This window comes from Triticum aestivum, chromosome 3B, assembly GCF_018294505.1.
Source record: "Triticum aestivum cultivar Chinese Spring chromosome 3B, IWGSC CS RefSeq v2.1, whole genome shotgun sequence".
Lineage (NCBI taxonomy): Eukaryota > Viridiplantae > Streptophyta > Magnoliopsida > Poales > Poaceae > Triticum > Triticum aestivum.
The window spans coordinates 232,113,642-232,138,481 of record NC_057801.1 but is presented as its reverse complement, the minus strand read 5'-3'; positions in this window follow the sequence as shown (position 1 = coordinate 232,138,481).

Genomic DNA, 24,840 nt, shown 5'->3' with positions numbered 1-24,840 from the left:
GGGGCCAGCGGCGGCGCACGGGTGGCCGGGGTGGCCACGTGGCGAAGTGGGATTGGGCGCGGGGGCGGCGACGCTGAGGTGGCAGGCCATAATTGGCCGAAGTGAGGTGGCCGGCGGACATGTCCGGCTCGGGCGGACGTGGCCGGCGGCACGAGGATGAAAATGGCTAGGGTTGCACTGCGAATTTCGGAAGGGGAGGTGTTTATATAGGTAGAAGGAGCTAGGAGAGTCCGAATGAGGAGCAGTTTTGGGCCACGCGATCGTGATCGAACGACCGAGAGCATGGATGGGAGTTAGGTGGGTTTTGGGCCACTTTGGAGGGGGTGTTGGGCTGCAACACAAAGAGGGTTTTGCGGTTACCCGGTTAACCGTTGGAGTATTAAACGACCTCCAAATGGCACGAAACTTGACAGGCGGTCTACCGGTGCTATACCAAGGCCGCTTGGCAAACCTCGGGCCATTCCGAGAACGTTTAACACCCGCACAAGAGAAGAGGTCAAAAGGGACCGCCGGATGACATAGGAGTGCCGGATTGCAAAACGGACAACGGGGAAAATGCTCAGATGCATGAGATGAACACGTATGCAAAATGAAATGCACATGATGACATGATATGAAATGCATAAGATGACATGGCAAAGTGCAACACGCAAGCAAATGACATGGCAACGACGGCGAATAACTGGCAGACACCTGGCGCATCGAATCCGGGGCGTTACACAGTACTAGCAAATACCCGACTTCTAGAGCGGACATGTAAGTACAGACACTAACTTCACTGGTTTTCCTCGCGCACCCTTGTCATCGTTCTTTTTCTTCCTCCCAGCATTGACATTTGGACCGCCCTTGCGTTTCCTGCAAAAAATGAAATAGATGAATCTGCAGCCAGCATTCGAAAACATGTTTAAGTACGCACAATTGTGCTAATGCCCACTTGTTTGGTTTTGCGTAATCCTCTTCTGCAACCTCCAATGATCTCTTCCAGCCCTCCTCAGCCCACCATCTTCTGCATCTCAATCTTCCTCTTCTTTCGCATCTGAATCTCCCTCTTCTTCGCATCTGAATCTCCTTCTTCTTCTGCATCTAAATCTTCCTCTTCTTGTGTATCAACCTTTGTCTCTTCTTCTGTGTTTGCCTCTGTCTCTTCTTCTGTATCTGACTCTATCTCTTCTTTTTGCTTCTTCCTTCTTGTGCTATTTGATTTCCCTGGTTTTTTCCTGCGTAAATTGAAGAAAAACATGTGAACACTCTCCGGGAGAACATATTAACACTGTAAGCATGTATGGAAATGAACAATGAGATTAACATGTGCACTAACTTCGTTGCTTTTTTTGAATCTTCCTCTTCTTCTGTATCTGAATCTATGTCTTCTTTTGTCTCCGAGTCTTTCTCTTTTCGCTTCTTCCTCCTTGTGACCTTTGATTTCCCTGATTTGTTCCTGAGTAAATTGAAAAAAGAGAGAACATATTAACATTGTAAGCATGTATGGAAATGGACAATGAGATAAACATGTGCACTAACTTCGTTGCTTTTTTTTCCTCTCATCCGCTCGTGCCTGGATTCAATCCTCTTGTTCGATTCTTCGGTAGTTGGTCTCCCTTTTGGAACTATTTTGATTGGATTTTCCACGTCATCAGTGCAGCATTCGCGAGCAGCAGAGAAGTATGTCGGCAAAGGAACAAACAATTTATGGCCTTCATCCAAATCAGTTTTTTCTCCATCAACCAATATACTCCGGAGGAGCTCCAGCACCTGTTCTGACTATGAATCACTAGCTGTGGTTGTGAATAAAGCGTCACTAGCCATGTTGCATAGTTGATGATACTTATTCATGTGATCAGACCATACATGAGTATTCGTAGTCCTCGAAGAAGGGAACACTGGCTTGGCATGCATTGTCCATCTTTTCTTGACAATTTTTTTGGAAATGTGCGTACACCAAGATGATCCAGAACGCAGAATATATGTGCGCATGGGTAATCCTGACTTTCCAACTTTTTACATTTACAAGCTGCATCATCCAGTCTTGCTCCTGTAAACAAACAAGTCACATGATATATAAAATCCACAGGCTTAGCATCCACGCCTTGTGCATCCAACTTTTTTGCATCCAACTGCTCACTGTCCTTACCTTCGAAGTCATTGGGATCCTTAGCATCTAGGTTTTTGGCATGCAAGTCCACACCATCCTTGCCTTCCAAGTCATTGGGATCCTCAGCATCCAAGTTTTTTGCATGCAAGTCCTCAGCATCCTTACCTTTCAAGTCATTGGGATCCTTAGCATCCAAGTTTTTTGCATGCAAGTCCTCAACATCCTTACTTTCCAAGTCATTGGGATCCTCGGCATCCAATTTTTTTGCATGCAAGTCCTCAGCATCCTTACCTTCCTTACCTTCCAATTCTGTAGCATCCCTGCCATATGGGACTTTATCATATGGGGCTTTGCGCAAAACTCCAAACACAACCAAACCATCACATGCTACCCGGTCCGTGACCTGCCAATTTGTCCCCTTGACAATCTGACGCTTTACCTTTGGAAACATCAAAGTTGTATAAATATAAGAGGCAGCAATCTCCAGAGGGTGTGCATTCAGCTTAGTGAAGGGTATCGTATGTGTTGCTACTGCGTCTAATGTTGCTTCATTCTTACGCATTATGGATACATAGTGCTCAACATGCTGCAACAAATCAACAAGCTGCATCTTCCTGTTCAGGTGCACATGAAGCATTGAGTTGAGAGACTCACTCCTCTGATTATTCATCATGCCTAGGAAATATCTACCCTTTGTGTACGCAGCAACCCATTTGTGTCGCAGCTCGTACATCCTGTTAACCCATGACGACCTCTTCCCCGTTGGTTTTATTTTGAACCGAACCATATAAGCCTCTCATCTTTTCTCAAACTCATCAACATCCCAACGACAGTAAATGAATTCTCTAAATTCCTCAAGCTTTTTCTTGCAGAGGTGCATCACCATATTCTCCTCGATATGCCACGTGCACAAACGATAACCTGTTCCAGTCCAGACAGTAGCTATTGCTTTAGACATTGCACCGTCCCCATCGGTGATTGCTGAAATGGGTGCCGTCTGGGACATTGCCTCCAAAAATACATGAAGAAGCCACTGGTATGATGCAACTGTCTCGTCTGATACTAGACCAACCCCAAACAAAACTGTGCTACGGTGATGGTTCAGACCAACAAATGGAACAAATGGAAGCCTGTACTTGTTAGACCGGTATGTACTGTCGAACACCACGACACCACCAAAGGCAACATAGTCAATCCGGGATTGTGAATCAGCCCAGAATATGTTCCTCAAATGGCCTTCTTTGTCTTTTGTGTATTTGAAAAAGAATTCCGGGTCTGCTTTTTTCTGTGCAATCATATAGGTGAGCAAATATCTAGCGTCACTGCCTTCTATCTTGCGCTTCTTCTAGATTGAAACATGGTTGATAGGTCTCGATCTATAAATCCAAGCTTGTAGGGACCTCCGGCATTCTTCTCCATTACATTCATAATCTGATGTGTTCGAAGTCCACCAACAGCATACTCAATGACATCGGCCTTTTGTGCGTCAGTCATTCTATGATGAGCCGATAAGTAGGGAGTCAGGTCAGCAGGGACAAACAGATGGTTATGCTTGTCCACAAAATTCTTGACGAACCAGAGGCCTCTGCTATCTTGTAGCTCAACCTGAAAAAGAGCGGGACACCCACACCGAGAAAGACCCCTCGGTGTTCTTTTTCTTTCAGCTCTATTAAATGCTTAAGGGCCCGCCATCCTTGTTTGCAGCACTTGTATGTCCTTCTGTATGCATTTTGTTTCGGACCCAGACCCCTGTACTTCAGATCATCCTTTCTAACACCAAACCCTTTTTTCTCACATAGCCTACGTAGAACATGTATGCTTCTTCCTCAGTCCTGAAAGTCTTGTTCACAATCTCTATGTATTCCATACACTCATTCATATCTGAACCAGCCATGCCTTTATTGTCAATTCCTTTACCTTGCATGTGTACATCATCCAGGTCTATGCCATCATTGCATGCATCCTCATTATCATTATCATCCGTGCACATACCATCCATTCCTTTGCCTTCGTTTCGTCTATCACCCATGTCCTTGTCATCCTTGCCTGTATTCCGCAAGTTTTTTCCGTTGTTGCCTTTATCACCCATGTCGTTATGCTACCAACGAAAACAGATAGTCAATGTTACAGATGGATAGCATACATAATAATTATGCACTACTCTGCTTAAATAATTGATTTAATTTTTCATATCGGATTCATGTACGAAACTCAGTCGTCCAAAAGCTGTAAAATATGCCCTGACTAAATCCAGAAATATTTAATTAATTGTACTTGTTGTAACTGGTGATCTCCTAACTAAATCCAAAGTGCACGAATCTTTCAAGTCCCCTGATAGATCCACCCTGATAGATCAATTATCTGCAAACTCCATTCAAAATTGAGTCCTAACTGAATCCAAAATTATCACCTAACTAAATCCAAATTATCTCATCACTAAGTCAAAAATAACTCCAAAATCCATACAAAAATAATTATCTCCTAACTAAATCCAAAATATCTCGAAACTCAATTCAAAAATATCTCCTAACTAAATCCAAAATAACTTTCTTTGAATCCAAATCTGCTGACAAATTCTCATGGCACACAACCCTAACTAAGTGCTTCAATATGTCCTAGCTAAATCCGACTTACACTTCCTTTGAATCAAAATCCTGTCACAACTTTCTGAAACCATAAACCGTAACTAACTACATCAACATGTCCTAGCTAAATCCAACTTACACTCCCTTTCAATCGAAATCTCGTCACAACTTTCTGAAACCATAAACCTAAACCTCACATGACATATCCTAAACCCTAATCAAATCCGACCCCTATTGGTACTATATGCATAAGGGACTAGCAAAGATTTGAGATGGCTAGACACTTACAGCGAAGATCCGGCGTGAAAAAGTTGATGCACGTCGATGAGGATGATGTGGCCTCTCAGGTCGGGGAAGGTGGCGTCCGCTCGGGGAAGGAGGGGAGGCTCGTCGGAAGATCTGGTGTTGCGACCCGAGTGGGGTGACTTGCGATGGAGGGGGGAGGGGGAAGTAGGAGCAGGAGGAAGGAGTGACACGGCGAGTGCGATCGGCGGTGGTCGAGGGAGCCGGGGGCGATCGGCGGCGATCGAGGGCGCCGAGGTTAGGACTCGAGAGGAGGAGAGAGGACGAACCGCTCGAACCAAAATTCAAAAGAGTACGCATGATGATTGGACCTCTATAATGAAGTGTTTTTTAATGCAATTAATTTAATCGAAAAATTTCGGACGAGAATACCCCTGGACTTAATTGGATCGATTAAAGGTAAAAAAAATTAGGTCGAAAATACCCTTGGGCTCAAAAAGGCCCAGTTATTCTCATCCGTTAGATTACCCATATAATACACGTGATTTGGTGTATTATGATGCACCGTAAAATTTCCCTTTGCAATAAATCTGTGTTTCTCCAAAACAAAAAAACAAGTCAGCGTGCGGGACGATTATGCTGTCAAAAAAAAAACGTGCGGGACGAGTACGAAGCGGGGGCCTATACGTGACACATCAGGGACTCTTGTTTTTAGTGAACATCACGGACTCTTTTTTAAAAAAAAATATCACGGACTCTTATATGGTGTGCTTTCAATTAGTACTACTATATATAGCATTGCCCACGGGTAATATATAAAACAGCTAAAGAAAGAAAACAGCGGCGAAAAAGACGCATAGATCTCGTGCGTCTAATCCTGCCGTCATGGCGGAGCAATGCCTGGTCCTCCCCGACGATGTGATGGAGGATATCTTTGCGCGGCTGCCGGCTAAGTCAGTACTCAGCTGCCGCTGCCTCTCCCATGCCTGGGCAACCAGGCTCTCGACGGACGATTTTGCCGATCGCCACCTCCGCCTCGCCAACCGCCACGGTGTCCCGAGGATCCTGTTGTTACAACACTCGGCCAGCCATGGGCAGATGATGAACACGTGGTCGCCAGACAAAGCTAGCGGTGCAACGCTGATGGACAACGTCCCGCGTGATCTCACGCACGACCGCTTTCCATACAACCCCTCAACGTTCGGGCGCACGCGCATCGACCAAGACAGAGACTTCCCACGCCTTGTTACTCAGCAGTGTCGTGGCCTCGTTATCCTCCAAGCCGCCACCGCAGGGATGCACTACCTGTGCAACCCATCCACCGGCCAAATGACGGTTCTCCCTGACGGCCGATCCACGGGCTGCAGGAGTCTCATGGAGTCGTATAAGAGGTATGCGTGCCTAGGGCTGGGCTATGATGTGCGCACAAGGAAGCATAAGGTTGTGCGCGTCTACTATCGTGGTTGTGGTCCTGACAAACTCCCTCTATCTGCCGGATGCGAGGTCTACGTGGTCAACACCACGGAGCTCTGGAGGCCGGTGGAGCGAAGCCGCCAGGAGAAGCCTCTCGGTTGGGTAAATCAAAATATGACCAGCGTCTTTGCACAAGGGCACGTGCATTGGCTAGCTCAGCGGAAGGTGTACTCTCAGCTTGAAGCGAAGCCCACAGTACCGCAAGAGATGCTCATTGTTTCCTTCTCCCTCGCCGATGAAACTTTCGGGGCCATTCTGCCTCCATTAGGCATAGAGAAGGAGGGTCTGCTTAAGCATCATTTGACGAATCTCGGTGGGCGCCTGTGCCTCTTATACAACATGTGGCCCCAATATCTCGACGTCTACCTATTACAGGGACACAACACATCGACGTGGGATTTACACTGCCGAATCGATCTAGCCACAAACTCATTGAAGATCTCCATTCAGATCAGCCCACTTGCCATCCTCGATGGTTGTCGCATCCTCCTCGTACAACCACGTTTACCATCGGCTCGCACAACCGGTTTCAAACTATTTGCGTACAACCCCATGACTGGCGATATCGAGAACCCCTTGGACAGTAGTGGTGTGGTCACTCATCAAAGCATAGTCTTAAGACATGCCACACTATACGAGGAAAGCATGGCCTTTCCTGGAAAACAATACAAAGACATCATCTTCGCAGTGTCGCTGGTGTTACGCCGTGTACCAACTTATGCCCTCATGAGGCTTAAGCTTGTTTGCCGGAGCTGGCGTGCCATGATCGAGAGCAGACAATTTGATGTATCAGTAAGTACGTGTGAAAAATTTGAAGACTACTAAGGGTCTCTTTGATTCATACGATTGTAAAAAACACAGGACTAGTATGAGTTTCAAAACTGGTTGGTGGGGATGCATCCCAACTCGAAGTCTATCCATGTGGGATTTGTGATTTACTTTGGGCCATTTGAAGAACTCGCTGCGTCCATACTTGAGCCTTCCTACGACGTCACTACATGAAAAAAATTGTAAGCCGTGTGCCTAATACACTCGGCTTATGCCGATTTGCACTCGGCTTATATATAAGCCGAGTAAAACTTCCGGTTTATAGGACACGGCTTACAGGGGACCGGCTTACTAGGTATAAGCCGGGTGCCGTGCTAAAAAAACTCGGTTTATATATAAACCGAGTGTTTGCGCGAGGCACACGATTTAATAAAGTAAATGACGGTAGCCATGTGTTAACGGCCATGTGTCAGTATCGGTGTAAGCCGAGTGCCGCCCGCAACGCTCGGTTTATATATATTATATATAAGCCGAGTGCCTCCTTCTCGGCTTATATTTGGCAGGCCGCCGCTTGTAGTGCCTATAAGCCGGGTGCCTGGCACCTGTTACACACGGCTTATACCTTATAATCCGAGTGCCAAATCTGAGGTATTGTGGTTTGCAGGTATTCAAATGTATGCGTACACACCCCAGGTATTTGAGTATTCAAATGTATATGTATACACCCCGGCTACAAACGCCCACACATATGTAGTACGTACTGCTGTTACACATAGGAATCAATCGAGTGGATCGATTAGCTAGCTATATACATACTACTAGTGGTCTAGTACACGTGAGAGCAGATCGAGCGGCTCGATTAGCTAGATAGAGGCTAGCTTTGCTTGCTGGTGGATCGATGCGGCCGTGCTGGAGCACTCACCCGCCGGCGAGGAGGATCACTGCATCGAGCTGAGCATGGACGGGTAGCTTCTGCTGCCGCGAGTTGCTGCTGCTTGCTCCGTTGACTGCTGCTCTTTGAGGAGGCTGCGGCACTTCGGCGTAGGCGGCGGCGGCGTGGAGTGGAGGAGTGGACGGAGAGGAGGGAGAGCCGGTAGCCATTGAGGAGAGGATGGGGATATAATAAGGGAGAGAGGGGAGGGAGGAGAGAGGCCAACAGCCGTTCGATTTCAGAAGGAGCGCACGAGATATGCGGCTGAGTTCTTGCCATGTCACTGATCCGTGGCTCACACGGCTCAGCCAATGAGAAAAAAGCACATGAGCTACATTATGTGTGTTTATTTACTAGTACGTTTTCATATTAATTAGGACCCATAAGTGCATTATTTTCTCATACATTTTTATCACAGCCTCTAGGTATCATATAAAGACACGCTACCAAGTTTCAAGAATTTCGGGGTTCGTTTGCATTCTCTGGAATTAAAAAACCAACAAACTTTATGTTTGGGTCTAATATTGGTGCCCTTGTGTTTGGAATTCCTTTTATTTTCTTGTATGTGGTCTAAACATAGACTCAAGAACGCAAATATGAATTTTCAATCAAATTTTGCCAACTTTTTCACGCACTTGTAGTTCAAATTTGAATTATATCCGTTAAATGTCTAGAAATGCACTTAATGACTTAAATATAGCAAACGGAGCCCGAAAGATTCCAAATTTTTACATGGATCACGTAATGGTGTATATTGAGTGTAGAAAAAAATCAAGGCCAACGGATGAAGGAACGGTCGCGTTGCCTTCACATCTCGCTCGTTCCATCTCAAAAACATGTTTTTTCTTCGGAGATGGTCTAGTTTCCAAGCGATGTACATCACAACTTTTACGAAACGTTCTAAAATTTTTACCACTATATTTAGGTGTCATATGAGGGCACCATGCCAATTTTCATGCTTTTCGGAGTTCATTTGCATTTTTTGGAATTTATAAACCGAAAAACTAGATGTTCGAGATCGAGTCTTGGCACCCTCATGTTTTGAGTTCCTTTATTTTTATTGTATATGGCCTAGACATAGACTCAACAACACAAAAATGTTTTTTTAACCCAACTTTATCAACCTTTTCACACGCTTGTAGTTCAAATTTGAATTATATCCGTTAAAGATATAGAAATGCATTTAATGGCTTAAATATAGCAAACGAAGCCCGAAAGATTCCATTTTTTTACATGGATCAAGTAATGGTGTATATTGAGTGTAGAAAAAGTTTCAAGGCCAACGGTTGAAGGAACATTTGCGTCACCTTCACACCTCGCTCGCTCCATCTCAAAAACACGTTTCTTCTTCGGAGATGGTCTAGTTTCCAAGCGATATACATCACACCCTTTACGAAACGTTCTCAATTTTTCACCACGGTATTTAGGTGTCATGTAAGGGCACCATGCCAATTTTCATGCTTTTCAGAGTTCGTTTGCATTTCTCAAAATTTATAAAAAGAAAAACTACATGTCAGGGGACAAGTCTTGGCACCCTCATGTTTGAAGTTCATTTATTTTTCTTGCATATGGCCTAAACATAGACTCAAGAACACAAGTATGATTTTTTAACCTAACCTTGTCAACTTTTTCACGCACTTGTAATTCAAATTTGAATTCTATTCGCTAAAGATATAAAAATGTACTTAATATAAGCCGAGTGCTGTCGCAGTGCACACGGCTTAGAGACCATATAAGCCGAGTGATGTTGCAGGGCACACAGCTTACAGGTTGCTCCGTGACGGCACCGTCAACCACCTCCGTTTTGGACACGTGGCAGCTATCTTTGCCGTGTCTGCTCTATAAGCCGAGTGTTTTTTTGTGTAGATGGCGTGTACCTGATGTAAGCTGAGGGCTTTTCAGCAGCACTCGGCTTATAGACTCCCATAAGCCGAGTCCTTTTTATTTGCCGGGTGTTTTTTCCAGCAAACTCCGTTTAGAGTGACATAAGCCGAGTACCCGAAAAAAAGAACTCGGCTTATACTATTTCACACGGCACTCGGCTTATACCGATGCTGACACATGGCCGTTAACACATGGCTACCGTCATGTTACTTTATTAAACCGTGTGCCTCGCGCAAACACTCAGTTTATATATAAACCGAGTTTTTTTAGCACGGGACCCCTGTAAGCCGTGTCCTCTAAACCGGGAGTTTTACTCGGCTTATATATAAGCCGAGTGCAAATCGGCATAAGCCGAATGTATTAGGCACATGACTTACAATTTTTTTCCTGTAGTGAACGGCCTACTAGTGAGATTTGTGATCCATGAGTTATTCTTATTGAATTTTACTGTATTTGCATGATGAACTTTTAAATAGAGTCATTTTACAGTGCATCCGGACGATATGGACCGTCCGTCGGAGCGAATTCGAGGTCCAGATCCGATGCAATACGCTGATGTCACGTGTATTATATCAGACCCCGAGGGGTATTTTCAAGAGAAAAAATATTTCGAACTGATTAGATTTTCCCACCCAAAAATTTCGAGGGTATTCTCAGTACGAATTTCAGGGCTATTTTCGGTTCGATTTTTATCCCGTTCGCTAGGGTTTATTCCTCGCCGCCGCTAGGGTTTTAATCCTCGCCGGCAGGATCTAGCCGCTCGTCCCGGCCCCTCCCTTCCTCCACCCCAATTCTCACGCGATCTCGCACCACCTTTTCAACGAAGAACACGAGAGGAGGCACACTGCCCTCCCCGCGGCGGCCGCCGGCGAAGATTAAGCGCCATCCCACCTCCCAGTCCTCCATGCGGGTGCCTATAGCCACAAGGTTATAGGCAACCTCTTTCCCACACACCAATTGGTTGTTTGCGTCCTCTACATATCACCTCTCCGCCATGACTGTAGCTTTGATCTGGCCATATGTTGCATTTTATTCTTCCGTGTTTAGTTATGTCCAACATTTGTTACATGCACACACTTGACAAGGTTAGTACAAGTAGTAATTTTCCTCTGTTTTGCAGGTCTATGACAGAACATGCTATGTGATTCCCTGACACTACCAGAAATACGCTCAATTATGACTCTCCATTTTGGTTGTTAATTCGTCATTGCTTTCGTTTATTGACCTTTTTTGACCAAATTTAGAAGGTCAACAGTTGGCCGTCAAGAACAAACAAACATGACCTTTTCTGAAATTTTGGTCATGGCTGCCCTTGACCAAAATTTTTGTCGTTAAATCTTTGACCAAAATTATGGTCATTACTAATTAGGCTAGACCACGTAGGATCTGATGTGGCCAAGCCAATGTGGCGATGTCCACATGGCACATGTGATGACATGGCAAAAATGATGACGTGGACACCATGTGGGATCGGTCAAACAGTTGTTTCAATGGGCCGAGCCCAATATAGCCCATTTTCAAATTTACTTTTGGGCCACAACTATGGGCCAAGCCCTTAATTCAGTCCATTTTTAACCATGGGCCTAGCCCAACATATCAGCCTATTAATGTTTGTTCTGGGCTGAGGCGATATACAACATATTTATTAATTAAGCCAGCCCTATCCTCTAAACAGTCTAGCCCACTCACACAATTTAGTAGTTTCGGTCCAGCCTTATTCAAGGGAGATCAACATTTCATTGGACAATTTGGTAGTCAACCAAAAGCGCAGGTAATAATAATATAATTCTCAAAATAACACAGTAGTATCATTACACCACAGGATCTCAATAACACAACAGAATGAACATAGAGCACAACATTTCACTATATCTTTGGTGTGTGTGTGTGTCAGTGTTCCTGTGATGGCCAATGTAGTTTCTCGGCACACGATGATGACAAATGGTGGTTGTGTTCAGGTCTGAAATCGTGTATATACCATCCATTTTCCGCTGTACGGTGTAGTCTCATCAAGGCTTGGCAGTTGCATGCTACTGGTTTTGTGTTTTCTTTCTTTGGCCTTCCTGAAATTACAAGGACAAATGCACAGATTAGTATTATGGAGTAACAAGGATGGGGGCACTCTTAAGTTTGAATCACAAGAGATAAAGCATCAAGACAAACTGAATATGGTGTCCACGTTATGCTACAACATCATCAACAGGATTAGGACAACATATGGATACTCAGTGCTAGATGAGACCATATACAATACCACTACAACAAAATAGGCCGCCGCACGCCGTAGTGCACTAGCGTACTTGATACGGCCTCGATGTTCATGAGCGTGTCAGCCTCCCACTCCGCGGTGGGCAGCTCGAAGCTGAACCAAACCAGCCAGGTCACAACGGTTAAGTGACGCTGGACGAGACAACCAACGAGCAGGAGCTGCCTAAGGCAAACCGCACCTCGTGCACTTATGCACCTCACATATTATAAGTTTGCATATTAGAAAAGGAGGATATTAAGCTAACATGTAAAAAAACACTAGATCAATTGTAGATTAAAAAATTGACAGCAGCCCATACTCATTTACATGAGACATGTCATATGATTGCACACCAGAAATGACATCAAGGAATGTAAACGAAGGCATTAGAGTTGACATCACGGAACTGGTAATACACCGCTAAATTGGCTATTAAGCAAGTTCAGGTTTCTTAAGGATGAGAAATCTGCTCCTACAATAACAATGCTATGTGCAGACTTGAAGAATGACATGATAGGTTATTTACTACTCCCTCCATCCTAGAACGTAAGACGTTTTTTGACACTAAACTAGTGTCAAAAAATGTCCTATATTATGGGACGGAGGGAGTACTCCATGAGTATGATTGCGCCTAAGCAAAAATACCATTCTACCACCACAACAATCCTTTATTCTCATTTTCCCTTTATTCTCAAGTAGTTATATTTATTTTCTCGATATGATTAGTTAATTGATTAAAAGAAATAAAGCATGAATGCCAACACAATTGGAGTGAACTTAGGAAAAATATTGCAACCATGAGAGAATTGTGTCTAGTGAATATTAAGATAAAATATCAAGTAAATATAAGTAAGGAATATCCCTGTGAACCATTGCCAGCCATGTACAGCTACATAATTATTTATTGGTTCGCCCATCTAATTTGCTCCACAATAGTTTTCCGTTTTCGCTCTCTCTAGCAAAGGGCAGATGTGACTGAACAAACAGTTCTGCATAATACTCCCTCCGTCCCAAAATAAGTGACTCAACTTTACACTAACTTTGTACTAAAGTTAGTGTAAGCTTGAGTCACTTATTTTGGGACAGAGGGAGTAATAAAAATGATATATGATACTCCATTTGAACTACAAAGAACCTGTAGGTTTACTTGTAGATATATCCGTCATGTAAGTAGAAAGAAGTGATAGATACATGTAGATATAGAAGGTGGTCATGTGAGATGGATAAGTCATAAAACAACCTTTCACAGTTGAACTTACAAAATCGTGCAACAATCCACTGGTTGTGCACAGAATCACAAATTCCAGAGCATATAATTTCAACAAGGTTAACCAAATTCCAGAGAAACTTGACGGATTTTCAGAATGAAGTACTACTGGTGCTGCTACCGCTGCAGAATTGGTTGGAGATGCACCCACCTTGTTGGTGTAGATGGCCCAGTTGATGAAGAGCTCTGACAGCATGGCTCCGAGCAGCCCGAAGAGCACATCGGAGGCACAACTCCACCGAGAACAGCACTTGACTGAAACAGCAAGAAATCGTCCGCTCTACCCTATAGTCTGGTACCACATCCCCACAAAATCATGCAGGCCAAAGTCACAAGCACGAAAGCAGGTTACAACTACGATCTATGATAATTTTCTACTTTGCACTAGTATTGCTGAATAACTCGTCGAGCAAAACAAAATATAGACACAGGATCTGATGATGATATGTCACACCTGATGTGAGTACATCAGTGGACTAGATAGGGGATGAGAGTGTATGGGCCAGAGCCCAGTGGATGTAGTGGGCCGCTTGTGGCCAACTTGTGTGTGTGTGGACTTGTACTTAAGCGGTGGCCGCAAATGAGAGAGGCAGGAAATGAAATACGATCTGGATTCTCTCATCCCCTTTCCTTCTCTGCTCACCTACCTGCCTCCTCTCTCACCCGATCCCCTTCCCTGTGCGATCGACCCCCCTTCCTAGGGTTCATCGGTCGTCACAATTGGTATCAGAGGCCACGAAATTTCTTCTCCGCTGCCGATCCGCGTCGTCGCCCCACATCCTCTTGGTAAATCGGTAACACCCACCGCATCAGGTGCGGATTCGCTTCGGTGAATTCGCACGATATCCTGTGCGGGGTTCGATTTGCTCGGAGCGGGAGCAACGGCGCCATCCAAGGCTTCTGCGCAGACGCGTCATCTCATGGCCGCCATGGAGAATCAGACAACCAACCTCTCGGCCCTCATGGAGAAGCTACTGGAGCGCTTCGATGAGGAGCGGGCGGAGGCGGGGAAGCGCGCAGAGGTGCAGGCCACCTTCAACAGCCAGGTCTCCCAAGAGCTCGCCAGCCTCTCAAAGCAGATCGGTCTCACCCAAGCCGAGGTCGATGCCGTGCGGAAGGGGGCCTCCTCTTCACCCTCGTCGGCCCTCTCCGCCAGATCCGACATCGACAACCCGACCACGACTGTGCCACCACCAGCATCGCCACCGGAGCCACGCGTCGCTCCACCTCCGAACGCGCTGCCACATCCGAACGCGCTGACTGGCGGCCAGTCGTGCGCCCGTCTGATCAGTGACAGACCACCGCTGCTTCCAGTACTGGAGCAGCCGCCACCACCAGAGCGCGCTCATCACCAACAACCGCCGAAGATTACTTCACCCGCGCATCTGGCTGGATTGGTGCCCGGCGTATTTTGAGCTCTACCGCGTGTCGGAGCACAGTTGGGTGACCACCGCAGCGCTCTACGTGGAAGGGCATGTTGCACTCTGGTTACGCGCGTTTCGGCAACAACATCCGATTCTTTGCTGGGATATGTTCAGGCACGCGATTGAGGAGGAGTTTGGACCGGACGAGTTTGAGTCCCTGATGCACAACCTCTTGCAATTGCGGCAGACCGGCAGCATGATTGAGTACATGCAGCAATTTGAGGTTCTCATGTACAATTTGCTGGCCTTGGATGCAAACCTGAGTCCCAAGTTTTTTGTTACACAATTTCTGTTGTGCCTTAAGGATGAGCTGCGCGCTGCTGTACGCCTTCAAGCACCCAACAGCATCACCCGTGCCACAGTTTTGCAAGAATTCAGGAAGAGGAGTTTGCAAATCTGCACCCCAAGTCACAACCATTGCCAGCAGGTCGACCGCCTCCACTGCCCCACTCTGCACCAACTCCGGGACGCTCACCGGCAGCTACAACCGTTGTGCCAGTGGGGAACCCACCCAAACCGATCACCACAACCAAACAAGCGGCAGATGACTTCGGTAGAGAGCGGCAGTTACGGGATTACAGGTGCCATCAGTGTAAGCGATCAACTCAGCTACTTACCATTGAGGTTGGGGAATGTGGAGAGGTTCTGTCAGATGATGCACTGCGCGCCCTGGAGCTGTTAGATGAACCAGTGGTGGCTGACACCGCGTGCTGCCTACTGTCAGCGCACGCTGCAGAGGGCACAGAAGTAGCAGAAACCATTAGACTTCGCGTTACTGTGGGCGGACAGACAATGTTGTTAGTCGTCGACTCTAGCAGTACACACAGTTTCGTTAGGACGGCTTTTGCGGAGCGTGTGGCAGCTTCGACAACCAAGATGCCGGCAGTGGCCGTTCGCGTCGCCAACGGCCAACGGTTGACCTGCACAACTATGGCACCCCAACTCCGCTGGACCATTCAGGGTCATGATTTTGCCACCGATATGCGCGTGTTGGAGTTTGGCGTGTATGATGCCATACTGGGAGTCGACTGGCTTGCTCAGTATAGCCCAATGAAATGTGATTGGAATCTGAAATCGATGGAATGCGTCAAGGTGGGAACCACGGTACAGCTGTTCGGTGTGCGCACGGAGGAGCAGCCTACGCTAGCGGCAATGGATGCTACTATGCTTTGGCAACTGCAGGAGGCCAACGAAATCTGGGGCGCAGCTCTGTTGGAAATTCAGGCCCCCGCATCATATCACCTCAAGAAGAACTAATTCCCCCGATCATCCAATGGATACTCACAGACTTTCGTGATGTCTTTGAGGAGCCAAACACATTACCTCCTCGTTGATAATACGATCACGCCATCACTCTGGAACCGGGCACAACACTAATCAACTGTGGACCATACCGGTATTCGCCACTGCAAAAAGATGAGATCGAGCGACAGGTTGCTGAAATGCTCCACAAGGGCCTCATCACCCATAGCATGAGCCCGTTTGCTGCGCCGGTCCTGTTGGTCAAGAAAAAGGATGGATCTTGGCGATTCTGCGTGGATTATCAAAGATTGAACGCAGTCGCTATCAAGCACAATTCCCCCTTCCGGTTATCGACGAGTTACTGGATGAATTGGCGGGTCCGGCATTCTTCTGCAAGATTGATTTGCGTTTGGGTTATAATCAGATCCGCATGAGGGAGGGTGATGAAGCAAAGACAACCTTCAAAACTCATCACGGGCACTTCGAGTTCCGCGTGATGCCGTTCGGAGTCACAAATGGACCTCCAACATTCCAATGCCTCATGAATGCTTTCCTCTCTGGACCGTACCGTAAGTATGTCATAAGTTTTCGGGATGACATTATGGTGTTCAGTCATACATTGCAGGAACATGTCGAGCATTTGCGCACGGTGTTGACTCTCTTGCGACAAAATCAACTGTACGCCAAGGAATCCAAGTGCTCATTTGCCCAGCCTCGCATCAAATACCTTGGCCATGTGATTTCCAAGGAAGGCATGGCAACGGATGCCAGCAAGACCAGCGCCATGTGTTCATGGCCTACACCAACAAATGCCACCGAGCTGTGGGGATTCCTTGGTCTCACTGGTTACTATCGCAAGTTCGTTCCAAGATACGGGATCATCGCCAAGCCACTCACACAGCTGCTCACTAAGAAGGGATTTCTCTGGTCTGAACAAGCCCAGGCCGCCTTCGACCTCCTCAAGCAAGCTATGGTCAATACCCCAGTCTTGGCGCTGCCGGATTTTTCACGCACGTTTTCCATCGAAACAGATGCTTGCGACACCGGAGTGGGTGCGGTGCTGGTCCAAGATGGTCACCCAGTGGCATACCTCAGCAAGGCATTAGGGGTCCGCAATCAGCGTCTGTCCATCTATGAGAAAGAGTTTCTTGTTGCCATCATGGCCATGGACAAATGGCGTGCCTATCTGCAGAGAGCCCCCTTCGTCATTATCACTGATCACAAAAGTTTGTGCAGTTTGGGAGATCAACAGTTGGAAACAGAGCTTCAGCGCAAGGCTATGTCAAAGATGGTGGGGTTAGAGTTCTCCTTCAGATATCGCTGGGGCCAAGACAACGGCGCGGCTGATGCCTTGTCCCGCGTCGGCCACTTACTGTTTGTCGAAGCACTATCTGTCTGTCAGCCCCAATGGCTTCGAGAGGTTGCTAACTCTTATGAGACAGATCCCGACACGCAAGCCATGTTGCAGCGGTTGGACCTTTGCAGTCCAGACGACCAAGGTTATGAGCTACAGCAAGGGGTGATTCGCCATCATGGCAGACTATGGATCGGAGCAAACACTGCCCTACAGACCAAGCTGATCAGTGCGTTCCATGCGAGCGCGGTGGGAGGACATTCAGGAGTCACGACCACTTATCAACGCCTCAAGAAACAATTCACTTGGCGTGGTCTCAAACCAGCTGTGGAAGATTTTGTGAAACAGTGTGCAGTCTGTCAACATGCGAAATCTCAACATATCCGGACGCCGGGTCTGCTTCAGCCACTACCAATACCCACTCAGCCATGGAAGGATTTGACGATGGATTTCATCGAGAGCTTGCCGCCATCCGATGGATACGAGGTGATCATGGTCGTCGACCGGTTCACCAAGTATGTGCACTTTGTGCCACTTTGTCACCCATACACTGCTACTACCGTCGCGCATGCCTTCTAGGACAACATCCTCAAGTTGCACGGAGTGCCCCATTCCATCGTCTCTGACAGAGATAGTGTTTTCACCAGTAAGATGTGGCGGGCAATACTTGATGTTGCTGGTACAAAATTGAGTTACTCCACGACCTACCATACTTAGACCGATGGGCAAAGTGAGCGGGTGAACCAGTGCCTTGAAATGTATCTTCGTTGTGCTGTCCACGAGACACCCAAACAATGGCACAAGTGGCTGTCAACCGCGGAGTTCTGGTACAACACAACCTACCATTGCTCCCTCAATACTTCACCATTTCAAGCATTGTATGGACAGGAACCAAACCTGGAAGGTTTGCCTACCTTGGCCACCAACTTACCTGAAGATGCAGGAATAGAGTTCGACTGGGCGACACACCACACAAGGTTGTGTGCCTAGCTCTCTCGCGCGCAGAATCGGTGCAAGCAGAAGGCCGACAAGCACCGCTCCGAGCGTTCCTTTCAAGTGGGAGAAAAAGTTCTGCTCAAGCTACAATCCTACACTCAATCAACTATCGCCAACCGCCCCTGTCCCAAGTTGGCATACAAATTCTTTGGGCCATTCACCGTCGAGCAGCGCATCGGCACCATGGCTTACAAGTTGGCACTTCCAGAGGACAGTCACATTCACCCGGTTTTTCATGTATCCCAGCTCAAGCCGTTCACACCAGATTACTCTCCAGTCTTCTCCGGGCTACCACGCACTCCAGACCTCACTGCTGCTCCATTGCAGCCCATTACCATCCTCACCCATCACCTCGTCAAGAAACGTAACTCCTCGGTGCTGCAGGTTCAAGTCCAGTGGTCTTCATTGTCGCCAGACTCTGCAACCTGGGAAGATTACTCCATGCCGCGTCACCGTTACCCAATGGCTCCTTGCTGGGATGAAGACAACGCTTCCGCTCAAGGAGGGGCGAATGTCACACCTGATGTGAGTACATTAGTGGACTAGATAGGGGATGAGAGTGTATGGGCCAGAGCCCAGTGGATGTAGTGGGCCGCTTGTGGCCAGCGTGTGTGTTTGGGGACTTGTACTTAAGTGGTGGCCGCAAACGAGAGAGGTAGGAAATGAAATACGATCTGGATTCTCTCATCCCCTTTCCTTCTCTCCTCACCTACCTGCTTCCTCTCTCACCCGATCCCCTTCCCTGTGCGATCGATCCCCCTTCCTAGGGTTCATCGCTCGTCACATGATACAACATGGGCGACCACAATGATGAAAGGAGCAACCATTCCCTAGTAGCAAGCATAACTGGAAAAGATATCGAGGATTTTCCAGTAGCAGACATTGATAGATTGCTGCTAGTGCATACTAGTATGATTCACACCAGAGCAACCATCCAATTCGATGAGCACATAAAAGTAATTTAAGTTGGCAAAGATCCCCCTCCCCAACCCCAAATCTACACGAACAGAAGAGCTACACTGCGTTAACGGACACAACTGAGCTCACATGCAATAAGACCAAAGCAGAGGCATGCATGCAGTTAGTTGCCGGCAAGAGGATTGTTCCTACTAGCTGCTGCTGCTGCCACAGAACGCATGACACATTAGTTGCAATACAAGCTATGGATATGGATTCTGGACTGAGATCCAACATGACATACGTACAGTGAAGTGCAGATATGCAACTAGCAGGAAATCCACAAGACAATAGGCAAGAAATCATCAAGTGCGGAGTGCGCCCGGAACCCTAGCCCAAGATCCGCGGGACGGACCAGACAAGACAAAGTCGCACCACATCGCATCCACGAGGAGCCATCTCACACCGGGGTGGGAGGAGGGAGGGAGGGGGACAGGGCGGGGGTGTTATACATTGATGTAGACATTCTCGGTGGTGTTCTCCTCCTCGCCAAGCACCTTGCCGGAGGAGCGGTGCCTGGTCTGCATGAACCGCGCCACCGCCCTGCCCCGGGCCCTTGTTGCCGCCCTCGCCGCCGCCGGCCAGCTCGATGGGGCATCGCGCATCGAAGCACGCACACACGTGCCGGCGAGCAAGCCAGCCGCAACGCTGTTATCGCTGGGGTAGGGTTAGGGTTCCATCGGTGGAGGCTTGGGGTGGCGATGCGGTGAGGAAGGGAGGGGGTCCAGGTGGCGATGCGGTGAGGAAGGGCGTGGGGGAGGCCATGGATGCGAGGGCTCACCGGTGGAGCTGATGGGGATGCATCGGCGGCAGCGATCTGGAAGGGGAAGGGAGGAGGGGTGGAGACAGAGATGGGTTTGCGGTGGGGTGGAGCTGATGAATGATTTTTTTAGGGGTGGATGGGTGGATGGATGTGGTATGCGGAGATAGATGGATGGATGGATCTGTGCAATGTCATCGATCCATGGCACAAACGTCTCCACAAATGAGAATTAAGCGCAGGTAATTGTGTTTCTTATTTTGTTTCTCTTATATTTTTTTTGACTATGAAGACAGTAGGAAAGGTTCCTACTGCATATATAGTACCAAAACGGGGGGTATAATTACATGTTTGTGTTACATGCAGGGGGTGAGGGGGGTGGGGGTGGTTAGGGCAACACACAAATGCACCAGAAGGTGCAAAATACCTATTGTATGGAGTCAAGTAAAGCAGTAATAATGTGCTCTTTGGAGGGGTTCACTCTATATCTAAGATTGGAGAAATCCAACTAAAATCTCTGTTTCCAGGATGTGACCGAAGGCTTGATCTTCCTGAAGTGATTGTTGTTGCGCTCCTTCCAGAGACTCCAGGCTGACGTCAAGAAGATATCCATCCACATTTTTCTGGGCTGCGTGGTTTTTTGATGTTTGATCATATTGAGTCCGTCATGATGCATGGTCCAGGTGAAACCCAAAGATCTCCAGCACTCCTGACTGAAGGTGCAGTGAAAGAATAGGTGTTCCACCGTTTCTTCTATATGTTGGCCACACAAGAGGCAGTCAAAATTGGTTCCAATGTTGTAGTGTCTCCTCTTGAGCATGTTTCTGGTGTTGAGAGGATCAACGAGTAGGAGCCACCCAAAGGTCTTAATCTTGGGAGTGCATTTTGCTTTCCATAGCCAGCCAAAAGCTTCATGGGCAGTCACATCTCTGAAATAAAATTTGTAATATGAGGATGTCTTGAAAGAATTCCCCCCCCCATACACATTGCCAAGTGTCATGATCCTCCGTAAGAGTGAGTCCGGCCACGTCAGCTTGGATGGATCGCAGCTTGTCCCTTGCTTGAATAGAGAGTGGGAGTTGGAAAGTTTCATGCAAGTCGGTGGATGTCAGGAGTTGTTTAACTGAGATGTCTTCAAGAATGGCATACGAGTAGGCCCTCGGGCAAGTTTCAGCATATATGGACTGACTCCAATTATCTTTCCAGAACAGTGCAGAAGATCCATTACCAATTTTTATGCGTGTCACACCCTGATACGTGGGCATTAGATTAGTTAAATCCTTCCACCAGAAGGAGCCACACGAATCATGAGCATGTGGAATGGTGTCACCGTAGTACGATTTCCAAATTAGATGGACCCAAGGGATATCATGCTTGATATAAAACTTGTGGAGAAACTTGAGTAGCAGGGCATCATTCTGTATTCGGAGGTGAATAAAACCTAGACCATCATTTTTCTTTGGCGTGCAGACCATATTCCAAGCAGCAAGAGAGTTACTCTTAATCCCATCGTCAGTCCGTTTTTGCCATAGGCAGTGTCTTCTGATCTTGTCAAGTTGAGCAAGAATTTTGGGTGGGAGACGAATGGTGCCCATTGTGAACATGATAAGGGAGGTGATCATCGAGTTCATGAGAACAAGTTTCCCCGCATACGACATTAGAGACATAGCAGCCGTAATGTTTTCTTTCTGCTTTACAAACAAGAGGAGCCAAATCTTGGACGTTTGGACGAGTGGTGCCTAGGGGCAGGCCAAGGTATGTGAACGGCATGGAGCCCACAATGCAACCTAACAAATCAGCCAGTTCTTTGCATTTCTCAGGAGGCATGTTAATTGGCACAAGTGTGGATTTATGGAAGTTGATCTTGAGTCCAACGGACGTGGCATAATCCTCCAGGATTTCCTTAATCTTGGCAGTTTGGCGGTTGCAGGCTGGCATGATGATGAGCGTGTCATCCGCATACTGGATAACGGGGTAGTCTCCATTAGTGTTGCGTCGAATGGGTAATTCCAGGAGGTTATCTCTAAGTGCCTCATTGATTGCAGACTGTAGGAGGTCCGCAACGATGACAAAGATCAGGGGCGAAAGCAGGTCACCTTGTCGTACGCCACATTTGCATAGGAAAGATTTCCCCGGAGTACCATTGAGCAAGACCGAAGATTTACCGGAAGTGAAGATATATTGAATCCAATGAAGCCATTTGTCATTGAAACCGACCTTTTTCATAATGTGGAGCATAACAGAGTGTTCAATAGTGTCAAAGGCTTTGGCGAAATCCAACTTCAGCAAGATTATCTCCTTTTGCGAAGATTGACACTGTTGAATGTATTCGAAAGCCCATGCAAGACAGTCATGTATGGAGCGACCACGTAAGAATCCGTACTGATTACGGTGGACTATTTGCAAAATGATCTTTTGAAGACGATTGGCCAGCAGTTTTGTGATCAGTTTAAGGCAACAGTTTAACAAAGTGATCGGGCGGAAGTCATTGATCGTCTCTTGAGAGGAGTTCTTTGGGATCAAGGTGATATAGCCATTGTTTAAGCAATCAAGATTCAAATCCCCTCTATGAAATTCATTGCACAGGTTGTAGAAGTCATTTTTAATGATAGGCCAGCATGCTTTGAAGAAGGCTCCATTAATGCCATCAGGCCCCGGTGCTCTGTCCGGGGGCATCTCCTTAACCATAGCATCAATCTCATCATGTGTGAACGGGGTAGTGAGGCTATCAAAATCAACTTGCTGTCGGAGCAAAGATGAGAGATTAAACTTCATGTTTGGTTCCAAGCATGAACCCAGCCTTTGTTTGAAGGCTTTGGAACAGAATAGCTTCTTTGCCAACATGATCCTCAACAACAGTCCCTTGCTCAGTTTTCAAGGTAGCAATGCAGTCTCTTCTGAATCTTTCCGTGGCTACAGATTGGAAAATTTTTGATTTTTCATCTCCAAACTTGATCCAACGGATTGTGCATCTCTTCTTCCAGTATTCCTTTTGGTAACTAAGAAGACGCAGGAGGTGCTTTTTGAGAATGTTTCTGAAGTTACGTTCAGGAACCAAGAGGGCATGATGCTCTTCAATACTATCAAGCTCTAGCAGGGCTTTGTTTGAATTTTCGAGTGCAATCTTGAGGCGGGAGATCTTTTTGCTCCTGTGGGTTAAAGCATAACGTACAGCTTTAAGTTTTTGGCAGAGGATAGAAGTGGCATTTTTATCTTTGCCAAATTTAAGAGGCTTGTTCCAAGCTTCCTCAACAACATGCAGGAAACCTGGGTAAGAAATCCAATAGGTTTCAAATATGAAGATTCTGCTCTTGGGTATCGTTGATTGGATGACCACAGAACAGGGTATATGGTCAGAGACTGGGCGGCCCAATGGGTTTACCATAGTATTAGGAAAAGACGTCGTCCAATTTAGCGAGGTGAAGAACCAATCTAGTTGTTCGAGCAGAGGATTAAGCTGCATATTAGACCAAGTGAAAGCACGACCTTTAATGGGAAGTTCAGTTAGATCTTGCTCTCGGATGAAGTCATTGCATGTAAACATATCCTGAACGTTCCCTCCTGGTAGATTACGATTTTCAGGCGAGCAAATGAAGTTGAAATCACCCAGCAGAAGCCAGTCTTCAGAAGACGGGATGGAGAGGTCAAACAACCATTGAGTGTATGCATTACGCTGCTCCCCTTGACACGGGCCATAGATATTAATCAGAGTCCAGGGATGCGCATTTTGGGTGGAAGTGAAAGTGATGCCTAACGCAAATTGCTCCTCAAAAGTGACCGTACCAGTGAAAAGAGCACTATTCCAGATCGTGACAATTCCCCCCGACGCGCCAACGGACGGGATATACGCGTATCTATCAAAACATTTAGGGCAGAGCGATTTGAGAGTGGTAGCATCAAACGTTGGCATTTTAGTTTCTTGGAGATAGATAATCGCACATCCACTGGACTGGATCGAATTAGATAGAGCTAAGCGTTTTCTGTCCGAATTAAGACCGCGAATATTCCAACATAGAATGTTTCATGACTGCAAAAGAACCATTAAACGATGGAATAAAGAAAGAAACCAAGCTCCGGACGATGAAGAAGTCCCCGTCGGGTCTTTAGTGAGTTCAGCAATAGTGAGCTCCTCCTTCGGGATGGCACATAGATTTGTGCCAATGGCTTGTATTGTGGCAATGTCAGTTGGGGGAGGGAGTTCTTCATTCTGCATCTGAGTGGAAGAAGCAACTGCAGAGTCCAGAGAAGCAGCCGAAGTAATAGTACGCGGCTTCACTTTGGATTTGGAGGCCTTAGCTTCACAAAGAGAATTGGTGTGGAAGCCATCATACTTATTAGTACGGTTGCTGCGACGGAGAGTTGAGGTGTCAATGGGAGCTGGCACTTTCCCTTTGCTTTTGTGAGCTGAGGAACCAACAGCAGTGATTGAAGGTTCAGAGATTGCAGCTGTCGCAATCTGAAGCAGACCGGTCTGAGTTTCAGAGTGGTAAGCAGCCAGGTCAGTGAGAGGTGGTTCAGCATCCGTAGCAGACCTCAAATGGAGGGAATCAGTAGTGATAGTGACAATAGCAGAGCCAACAACAGTATTAGAACCCTCAGCTCCAGAAACTTCCATG